The following is an 11,236-nucleotide window of genomic DNA, read 5'->3' as shown; positions in this document are numbered from 1 at the left end:
CTGTGCAATCTCAGTTGTGGTTGACTTTTTATCTTTTTTTTTTTCCTCCCAAAAGTTATTTTATAGTCATGGATGTTTCTGCTCACCTCTCCAGGCTGTGGCCGCTCGGGGACGCTCGGATTTTTTTTCCAATGGACCCAAAACTCTGCTTCCCAAACTTGGGTCTTCAGAGGTTTGGGGACTACGACTCCCAGAAGTCTTCACCGGTCGCTATGCTGGCCAGGATTTCTGGGAGTTGTAGTTCAGGAACCTCCAAAGACGTGGAGAAGATTGGGAAGCACTGCCCTACCTGTTGTTTTCAAAGCTGGAATGGCAGGATTGGACCTAAGGTGGTCTCTCTCATGATCACCCCAGCGCCCCACATTTCTGCCTTGGGTTGTGTTTTCAAGGCATTACAGCTTTCTGAAGGAACCCCAGAACCTTCTTGCTACCCTGAGCATGAAGTCACGGCCCGTCTTTTTACAAATATATCGGTAGACGCAGTGTTTTGCATACGAACGTTCAGATCCTGAATCCGAAACGTGATTGCCCAAGGAATAAGTTAATGCCGGATCTGATTTTTCAAGTCTTGAGCTGAATAATAAATGTTTCAAAGTATCTGGTAGTGCCGAAGACCCTGGAATCTGCGGGTGATTCCAATCAAGTGCTTGGTAGTTCCAAAGACCCTGGTCTGCCATGCGGATGAGACTGGAATTGGCTCAGGAGAGGAAACCATTTGGCCCAGACAGGGGCCGTTTTAGCGAGGGAAGCAGGAAGGTCCTCTTCTTCTAAATTTTGGTGGCTGAGGAAGGTCTTTTGTGGGCCTTCCTGGATGGCGTGATCTGTCTCCCACCAGCTGGGTGGGTGGGGAGGATGATGATGAGGGGAGAAAAGGGGTGGCAGAAAAAGAGAGAAGTGGTTGGAGAGAACAGAGAGACACAAAAAGTTCGGAGGCTAAAATTAACCCAGAAAATTTCTGCAAACTCCAGACATAAGCGGCGAAAAATGAAGGAAGACATTGACTTCTTTATTAAATTTGTCTCCCACCAGAAAAAAAAATTATTTTCAGATGCATTTCCAGAGCTGGCCACTGGTGGGCGCGAGAGACCATGCTATGTATTCTTCACTAACGAGTATTCATGTCATGGTCTCTGTCTCCCTCTAGTGGCCAGTTCTGGTAATGCATGAGAAAACTTTTTTTCTGCATTCTTTTGATATTTTAATATTTTCAGATTGTGGATAAGTGAATCAGTGGGTACTGATTCTGTAGATAAGGAGGTCCTACCATCAACCATGGTATCCTTCTGGGCCATCTCTCTGGGATGGGACTTGGAGACCCTGTTTTACAGTGGCCCCAGTCCTTCACGGAGGGGAGAACTCAGAAGGTGGTGCTGGGTGACACCTGCTCAACACCCTGGCCATTTGGCCTATGGCGTTCTGCTTTGTCACCCATGCTTTTTAACATCTACATGAAAGTGCTGGGAATGGTTTTCCGTAGTTTTGGGGTTCAGTGTCACCCGTATGCAGTGACAACTCTTCTCTCTCCTCTCCACCTAATTCCAGGGAAGCTGTCTTGACTCTACACCAGTGCTTGGCATCATTAATGGGCTGGATGAGGGCAAACAAATTGAAACTTAATCCAGACAAGACAGAGGTGCTCCTGGTTAGTCGGAAGGCAGATGAGAGAATAGGGATACTACCTGTGCTGGATGGGGTTACACTGCCCCTGAAAACTCAGGTCCACAGTTTGGGTGTCCTCCTGGATTCATCCCTAAGCCTGGATGCCCAGGTCTTGGCAGTGGCCAGGAGTGCATTTGCCACAGCTAAAGCTGGTGCACCAGATGCGCTCATTGCTTGATATGTCGGCTACAGTGACACATGCCTTAGTTACATCCTGTTTGGATTACTGTAACGCACTCTATGTGGGACTGCCTTTGAAGATGGTTCAGAAAATTCAGCTGGTGGAAAACTCTGCAGCCAGACTACTGACTGGAGCCAGCTAGAGGGAGAATATAAGACACCTGTTACAAGAACTGCACAGGCTGCCAGTCTGTTTCTGGGACAATTGAAAGTGCTGGTCATTGCCTATAAAGCCCTCAACAGCTTGGGTTCAGGCTACCTGAAGGACTGTACAGTGGTGCCTCGCTTAACGATTTTAATTGGTTCCAAAAAAATCATCGCTATGGAAAAACATTGCTAAGCGAAACACGGTTTCCCATAGAAATGCATTGAAAACCAGATAATCTGTTCCAATGGGAATGGATTGCCGTCCTTAAGCGAAAATTGCCATAGGAAGCATCGCTAAGCGAAACGTTCCCCAATTGAAATGCATTGAAACCTATTCAATGCATCTCAATGGGGGGAAAAATTACAACAAATTTAAAAAGAGTCGGAACAAAGTCAAATTAGTTTAACAAAGGGTTTATTAAGTGCACTTATGATTTCAAGCATTCTAAACATTTTTAAACATTTTTAAACATATATAAAACAGCCAACATGAGGCTGTCAAAACCATAGTTAAGCGAAACAGGGGGACCCAAACTGTCATCGCTATGCGAAGCATGATCCCAAACATCGCTATGTGAAAATCGCCCATAGGGAACATCGTTAAACGGAGCGCAAGATCGCTCCGAAAAAGCCATCGCTAAGCGAATTCGTCGTTAAACGAAGCGCTCATTAAGCGAGGCACCACTGTATATGCACTTTCTTGGCTATTAAATTCAGCAGAGGAGGCCCTCCTCTTGGTCCCATTGCCAGCACAAGCACAGCTGATGGGGACATGGGAGAGGGCCTTCTCTGTGGCAGCTCCCAGGCTATGGGAGATCAGAATAGCCCCTTCCCTGTTATCCTCCCCCCAAAATGCTAAAGACCCATGTCTTCCGGCAGGCTTTTAACAAATACAATTGATACCCTGAACCCCATTTTAGCAGATAATTTTATTCTTTTCCATGTTTTAATGTTTAATCTTTTAATTTTATTTTAAATCATATTTGTTTAATTTGTCTTTTAATATTTAACTTATTGTGTTTTTAATTGTGTGAATTTTAATGTTGTAAACCGCTTTGGGTCCGTTATTGGGAGAAATGCGGCATATAAATAAAACAACAACAACTTTTTACAGGCAGTTCCAACAGCTTTCTGCTTAGTGAAAGCCACACACTTGGGGCTTTTTTCTCCGATACCTCCTCCCCACCACAGCCCTATGAGGTAGGTCAGAGAGGGACAGGGGTCCGAGCTCACCCCATGGAGTCTGGGGCCCCTAAGTCTCGGACGTCATTCATCCCGCGATCTAGGTCTCCCCAGCAGATAGCGGTGACTCTGGCTGTTACACCGCCCTGCCTGTCATCCAGATTTAGAGAGACCAGGAGGGACGGGCCAAACTCGGCGCCTGGGTTCTCAAAAAGAGCAAATTTGGGTCTCTTTCTCTGCACTTTCCTGCCCTGCATCCGCTTTTCATTCCATCTGCAACCTCCCCGGGGGAAGCATCGGGGTCATTCTCGGCTCGGGAAGCAGTAACGTGATGGGAAACGGCGGCTGAGGGGGAGCATGTGGTGTGAATGGTTAGGCTGGTTTTTGACGTAACCTTTGGGTCCCTTCCGGCATCTCGAACAGGCGCTATGTCGCTTGAACAATTCAAGGCAGTAGAATGCGGGCCTGTTTTGGGCATGGATGTGGGCTGTACTGCCATAGCACCATACTACGCTATATTCGATTTTGGTGTTTGTTTTGTTTTTTTGACGGGAGGGAAAAGAGGTTTCTGTCTCACCTTCATCTCTCTCTCTCCCTCCTCTGTGCACACACAACTACGCACACTCACAATGCATAGGCCCTCCCACCCCCTCCCACCCCCTGTTCATTTTGGCTCCATCCCAGCCACATCTCCTGGAGGGAGACCTGTCACCATAGAAACCAGCCATCCTACCAATGGCCGTCTCCTTGTCACTTCAAGGTGAAAGAGGTAAAAGAGCAGAATTATGGCAGCCGGCCTGATGGTCCCCCAAGCAGAAGCGGTGGCGCCGATTTACGGGGAGGGAGGGACCATGACACTGCCAGGCTCCAGCCGACCACTTTCTGCTTGTAAAGTCCCCTTTATTGATACCGAGGAAGCAGGCTTAATTTTTTTCCTCTTACCTCCCTGCCCACATTATCTCCCCAAATGGCCTTGTTTCGCACCCAACGCCCATGGCGCATCTGGCGTGTTGCCTCGTGGTCTTGGGACCCGATCCCAGGTCTCCCGGGTTCAGTTTCCTTCCCCTGGACCCCCAAGGGAGAGCAGCTCTCCTGGCAAAAGGAGTTGGAGGGAAAGGGAAATTAAATTGGCGTGCTTTGAGGCAAGGTGGATTTTGAGGCTGGGGGTTCACCCACCCCACGCCCCTGTGGGGTGTTATACCCCATGCCATGAGGATCCTGATAATCATTCTTTATCAGTGCCCCCCCCCCGGTTCCTCCTGGCTTTTTTGGGCCCATCGAAATAGGTGGAGAACCAGTGTCTTGACTCCCGAGACTTCTTAGGGTGCACAATTCAGGCACTGGCTACCCAAAGCCAGAGGGAAGCTCTCCTCCTCCCACCCCCCCGCCCCATATTCTCTGGAATAATGCCCATACTCATGACCTCACAAGAGCCCTGCCTCTTGCTTTCCCAGCTTGGCCCTGAACTGGCCAAGCGTGAGACAATGCCAACAGGGTGATCCGTGGAGACTTAAAAATGGAGCACCATGTACCAACCTCACCGGTGGTGCCACGAGGTGGCAGGCACCCAGGCACACGTTCGGGGGCTCTCTTTTCTTCCGGCGCAGCCTTGATTTGGGCTTAGAAATCCCCTCCTTCTGTACTGCCCGGGGCCGGAAATCTGAATCCCTTCATGGGCCAAAAAGTTTGTGCTCGTCTCTGTTTTTATTTTTATTCTTCCCAATCATTTTTTATTAAAGATCGTTGTGTTCTGTCTCTCCCTTCCAATCTTTGGGAAGTTCCTTTTAAATTCAAGACCGCCAGCCTCTGGCCGCCCCACATAAGATGGGTGGGCGTCGAGGCTTCCATGAAACGTGAGCCAACTTTAAAAGCAAAAAGGTGCCGACAAGGAGTGCTTTGACAGAACAATGCCCTTCCTGGCCTCTGAGGTCCCTGTCTTCTGTACGGCCAGATTTTCTTCGCTTTCATTAGCCCCGAGACATTCCCCCCCCCAGCTGCATTTTCTGTGTCCACCTCGGAAGGGTCACCTTTTTGTGTCAGCTAATTGGAAACCAAGAAGCTTCGGGAGGCATCAGAGATGAGCCGTGGGTGTTTTTAGTCTGTAGCCCCGACTGTGGGGCTGCGAGGGGACCCCAGCTGTCTGATTTATTATTAATCCAACATGCTCTAACACTTCTCTGGGCTGAATTATTGATACCCTCCTGGGTTTCTCTGTCTGTAACAATTAGCTTTCTCCTGCTCTGAACATCTGGTGAACCCCCTTTTACCATTTCTGCCCCCCCTTCCATCCTTCCAGAACTGAAATGGTAGGAATCAAACCCAGGAATTGGAAGATGGTGATTTTGATAAGTCGGGTCCCTTCAGACCTACAGCATCCCTGTCGCCCTCATTAACAGCTCAGGTCTTGCAAACTGATCTGTTTTTAGGCAGTCCACCCATCTTACCTTTGAGTTACCTCTTTTCCTGCGGCCTTCAGCTTTTCCCAGCATTATTATTTTGTCTCGAGTGTGAATCGCCTCCAATTCACCATTTTTTTTAGCTTCTAGAGTGTTCAGGCTGGATTTGATCTAGAACCTACTTATTGATCTTTCCATGGTTTCAGCAAAGCTCAATTCTGACACCCCATTTCAAATGAATTGATTCCTTCCCCCTTCTCCATCCCCATCAATCTTCTATGGATGTGGCGATTCTTCCCAAAGAGAGTGGCTGCATCGTCTTTGGGTCTCCCCGCTTTGACCCCTGAAGTGGCCCTGCTAGGAATCCAGATTGATCAAGTCTCCCGGTTATTCTAGAAAAGATAAAGTTAGAAAGGGAGAATGAAGAAAGAGGGAGCAGAAATTGGCTGCATAAGCAAATTCAGGGACATCTCTAAGGGAATGGACAGAGATCAGGGCTTTTTAGCTCACAACAAATATTAATAAACCCAGCTTTCTGTCATATCCTATGATTCTCTGATCTTCATCCCATTAAAATAATTCTCAGCATTTCTTATCATCCTGAGTTGGGTCTGCTAAGGAAACACTTGATGGCCCCTTCCGTGTCCACTGACGGCCGTCACTTTGTCTATTACTGCCACCCTTGCCAAGTCGTGAGGATATATGTCAGTATGCAGCACAACCTGTGTCTAAAAAGGATTTGGAGCCACGAAAGCGCGTTGTGAAGTTGATCCGTCGGTCAGCTCTTGCAAACTCAAAAGTCGTGGCTTCCTTAAGGGAGCTGATCCGTCTCACATTGGATCCTCCTCCTGCATTCCGATTTTTCCCCAGCATGATGGTCTTTTCCCCCCAGCGAATCTTGCTGTCTCAGCCTTGTATACCAGAGATGAAATTAGGGGGGACTTATAATTAATTGCCAGAATACTGGCATCTGTTTGGCATCCCCGGGGATTGCCGGCGCTGTAAAGAAATGTCGCAGCAGGGGACCATTGCAAGCAACGGAAAGCAATTCATTAACTTACCAGGAAGCGGAGAAAAGACCCTTCTTTTCGGTCTTTTCCACGAGAGGAGGGAGGAGGCCCCCGCCTCTCGTCATCCCACTCTCATCATCCCACTCTTCCCCTCCTTTCGAATTTCTGTGTTCTGATCAGTTAGCAAATCAAAGCAGTGGAAAAGGAGAGGGGGGGCTTTGATGGGGGGAAAGACGAAGGACATAAAAACCGGCAGACGAGGGATTTAGGGGGAAAGGATCATTTTGTTATTTGTCGGAGAAAGAGTAATTTAATCCCTCCAGGGGCCGGTCTGTTACGGAGGAACGGCGCTAATCAAAATTGGCGAAAGAGATGAATCCATTTCTAAAACTAACTCTGCCAGGTTTTGAAAGCGGATGTGCCAGTTGGCCAGGGAGGTGTTTGCACAGGGATCAGGTCTGGAAAGGATCCAGAAAGGGAGGGGAGAGCCTTGAAGGGATTCATCCCAGCCTCTGCAGTCAACGGAGCCCTTTTCAGGGGCGGCCGGGGCTCTCAAAAATTGGCAGGGGGGAGCGCGAAATCCTCAAGGATCCTCTTAGTCTCCCCTTGCCTTGCTGTCAGTGAAGGAGGGGAGGCGTCAAGGCAGGGAAAGACCCCCTCCCACTTCAAAAAGCCCCTTTCTTCCCATATCCGGGAGGCTGCGGAACCCCCTGCCACCAGATTCTGAATGGCAGCGAAACCCTTGATCTTCCACTCCATCTTTGCATGACCTTGAACACTGTGGAGTCTGTGTTATGTTTTTCATTTTTAAAAAGCAGGCTAATCTCCTCTTCTTAAGCCTTTTTTTTGGGGGGGGGGCGGTTTTACAACTTTGCTGTAATAGTTTGAAATGTGTATTTTTTTTTTTAAAAAAACACCTCTTTTTAAAAAAAGGCCAGAAGGGCTTGTGGCGATCAACCCTTTGTTGCCCCTATTTCTTTGGGCCTCACAAAGGAACACACACTCTTTTTGCTGCCACCAGGTATTCTGTAATACCACTTCAAGTCCCACACAGGAGCTGCCACCCCAAAAAAGTCATATACTTTAGGAAGCAGGGTTTAGGATTAAGTGTTCTTTTATTATAGACCAAATCAACAGGAAAATCATATATGAGTTGGTTCAGGTGATAATAATTTTAAGATCATGTAGTCGATCACTTTACTATCAATTTTATATCTCATTATGCGTTCATTCCTGCTTGTTCCATGTGTTTTACTTTCAATTTTCTCTCCTAAACCTCTTTAACCTGTTCCTAAACCCTAACACTCTCTGTACATCTTCTGGTCCCTGACTCTTTCTACCTCTCCCTCACTCCAACTGTCCCTTCAACTCCCTCTAACTGTCACTCCAGCTCCGCCCCTCCTTCTCTATCCTTGGCTCCTCCCCCTTAGCGGCTGTGATGGACAGGCAGGAATGACGTCACCTTTTTTGGCTTCTGCTACAGGGACGTACTATGAGAAGCAAAAATCTCTGGCATTTTAAGGGGTCTTGAGCAGCCGAGAAGTTGCTTTTTTTTTTTAAGCGTGTGGATGGGAAGGTAGAGGCATATGAAAAAATAGCGTTTTATTTTTCCCCATAAATCAAGATTTGGGGTCCAGGAAAATTGTTTTTCAGCAAAGCCAACAAAATATTTTGCACAGGATCACCATTATATCCCACTTGGCAAAATTTCCCCCTGTTTAACAGATTTCCATCTGCGCAGAAACTGGCCAGCCATCATCTTCATCATCCTCATTTGAGTAACCAGAAAAGAACAGATCATCCATGGGCTTCAGGAATAATGATGTACAATAAATACTAATAGTAATAATAACAGTAACCCCTTATCCACGGGTCAGTAACCACTGATTCACTTATCCACTGTCTGAAAATAAGAAAAGAAAAATGCTAGAAATACATATTTTTGAAGGTGTATTTACCAGAACTGGCCATGAGAGGGAGTCGGAGAACATGCTTCTTACAGTTTTTGCTATAATCTGCATTTTCCAGCACTCCCAGGGGGCTTGGAACGTATTCCACATAGATACGGGGATGCTACGGTGTTTGAGCATGTACAGAGTTTTTCTGTATCTTGCTCCTTCTCTCTCCTCCTTTATTTCTTGATTCCATTTTAGAACACATGCATTTTTGTTTTAAAAAATGCTGTTCCCTGAGCATGTAAAAATGTTTCTTCCATCTTAGAGTGTGTGTTTTTTACTTTTGAAAAGCCCTTCTCTGAGTATGTGCAGAGGGTTCCCCCTCTCTCCTGAGCTGTGGCAGAGGATGACAGCTCTATCTGGAGCGCTTCCAAGGCCGTGCACTTAATAGAAAGGCAGAGCAATCAATAAAAGTAATTGATTTGTTTTTTAAAAATAAATGAATAAATAGGAAAGAAAAGCCCGGCCTCTCCATCTGCTAATAGAACTATCAAGTGTCCGGCAGTTCCAACGGATTTGATTCAGACTCAGAGGAGACCCATAGCAGGAGGAGGCCAAAGTGGGTTTTCTATTGGGCTCAGCGGAAACCACTTATTCGTGGATCGATCCTGGAAATGCACAAAAGGTCATGGCGGTGATGGCACTCTGCACATGGTCTATGAAAACAGCCTTCTTTCATTTAAAGGCCATTTGAAGCCTTGGAGGGCCCAGCCGGGAGCGATGTATTTAAAAAAACCCAAATCATGACCCCAAATCCGGGGATTGTGATTTGCAATGTTGAACTGAACTGCAATTTCTCCCTGCAGAGCGGGACCTGGTAGCCCTGGGGGGCCGGCCGTGTTTGGCCTCCCAGGATGCCAGCGGCCGACCCCCTATTCATTCTCTCGCTTTCCCTCCAGCCTCCCAAAACCTCCTATATTCAAAACCCCGTTCGGGCCGAAACTTTGGTCCTTCTCCTGTCCTCTGACTCGCTTCCATTCCTCCAATTGATCCGTACAGGTTGATAAATGAAGCCCCGGCCCTCGGCTAATCAAGATAAATGGAGCTGGAAAGCTGCCTCCGTCTCGTCTGGTTACGGGAAAGAGCTTAGCAGGAGTCAGACTCGGCTTTTGGCCGAGGGCCCAGTTCCTTTCGGCTTTCCGGAAGGAGCCTTCCACGATCTTGGCTTTCGGCTCTTTCCCCACCCCCTGCCAAAAAAGGGGGCCAAGACAGGTAATAAGAAAGGAGAGGCTTCAAGGGATAACTATGGTGTTCTGGACTCCAATTTCTGATTTCTTTAAAGCCATGGGGCTCCCCGGCTGACCATGGGGAAAGGAAATCCGCTCCGGCTTGCGGTCCAGACTTTAAAGGGGTTATTGAAGGTGTTGTTGGCTGGACAGCTCAGGGGTGGAGGTCTTTGCCTATGGAGTCAGAGGTTGGGGGTTCGAATCTCCACTGGGGCTCTCAGGAGAAGGGCCAGCCTGGGTAGCCTTGGGCTAGCTCCACAGTCCCAGAAGAAGGGACTTATGTGTATTCTCTACCTGGAAAACCCAGGAAAGGAGCATAAGTCGGAGTTGGCTGGATAGTTATCCGGCTTCAGACCCAGAGGCTGGGAGTTCAAATCCCTCAGTGGGCTTTCCAGAAGAGCCAACCATGTAGCCTTGGGCAAGCTGCTTAGTGCTAAGTATCCACCCCAGAAAAAGGGAACAGCAAACCACTTCCGTGTATTCTCCACCTGGAAAGTATTGATGGATCGATTGAGTTATCTCTCACCATTGAACCGTGCACATGGCTTGTCCAACTTCCAGCAAACGTTGATTTTTAATTGCATTTTCGCATAGCCCCTCTGCTGGAAAAGAAGCCCCCGGCCGGTCTGCCGGCAGATGGAGATCTCTTTTCTAGCCAAGGGTGATGGGGATGATGGCACAGGGACACTCCGTCTTCACCTATGGCAAGGGGTGAGCCGGGAAGAGTGTCTTATTGTGGTGGGATGGCGCCACCTTGTGGCGTGGACAGGTTCATGCAGGCTGTTGGGCCGATTTGTATGGTTTCACCACCCTCTTCTGGTCACGGCATGGGCTAACACCTCAGGAAATTAATACAGTTCAAGGCATGCTTATTTGTGGGAAATGTCCCCCTAAATTTGGTTAGATTTGTTTTCAACTGGGAGCATTTTTCCACCTTAAAGTATTAGCTTCTGTCCTGATGTGATCAGCATTTCCCCTTCTATTGCAATAATCATCCTCTAGTCTTGGTTTTAATCTCTGGCTGCGGAGCCAGAGGTTGGGGGTTTGAATCACCCAATGTGCCGATTAACAATTTTATTTAGATCCTAGAGCATCAGCATCTTGACAGGATGATTATATATGGACCCCTGTTTGAGGATTTTAGACAAGGACCACATAAATGTCCACATGCGAAAGGCCAGACTGGAGGAATCCCAAATGGGAATTAAGATTGCTGGAAGAAATATCAACAACCTCCGATATGCAGATGATACCACTCTGATGGCAGAAAGTGAGGAGGAATTAAAGAACCTTGTAATGAGGGTGAAAGAGGAGAACGCAAAAAACAGTCTGAAACTCAACATCAAAAAAACTAAGATCATGGCCACTGGTCCCATCACCTCCTGGGAAATAGAAGGGGAAGATATGGAGGCAGTGTCAGATTTTATCTTCCTGGGCATCACTGCAGATGGTGACAGCAGCCACAAACTTAAAAGACGCCT

Source organism: Pogona vitticeps, chromosome 7 (assembly GCF_051106095.1).
Source record: "Pogona vitticeps strain Pit_001003342236 chromosome 7, PviZW2.1, whole genome shotgun sequence".
NCBI classification, from domain to species: domain Eukaryota; kingdom Metazoa; phylum Chordata; class Lepidosauria; order Squamata; family Agamidae; genus Pogona; species Pogona vitticeps.
This window is presented reverse-complemented; position numbering follows the sequence as displayed.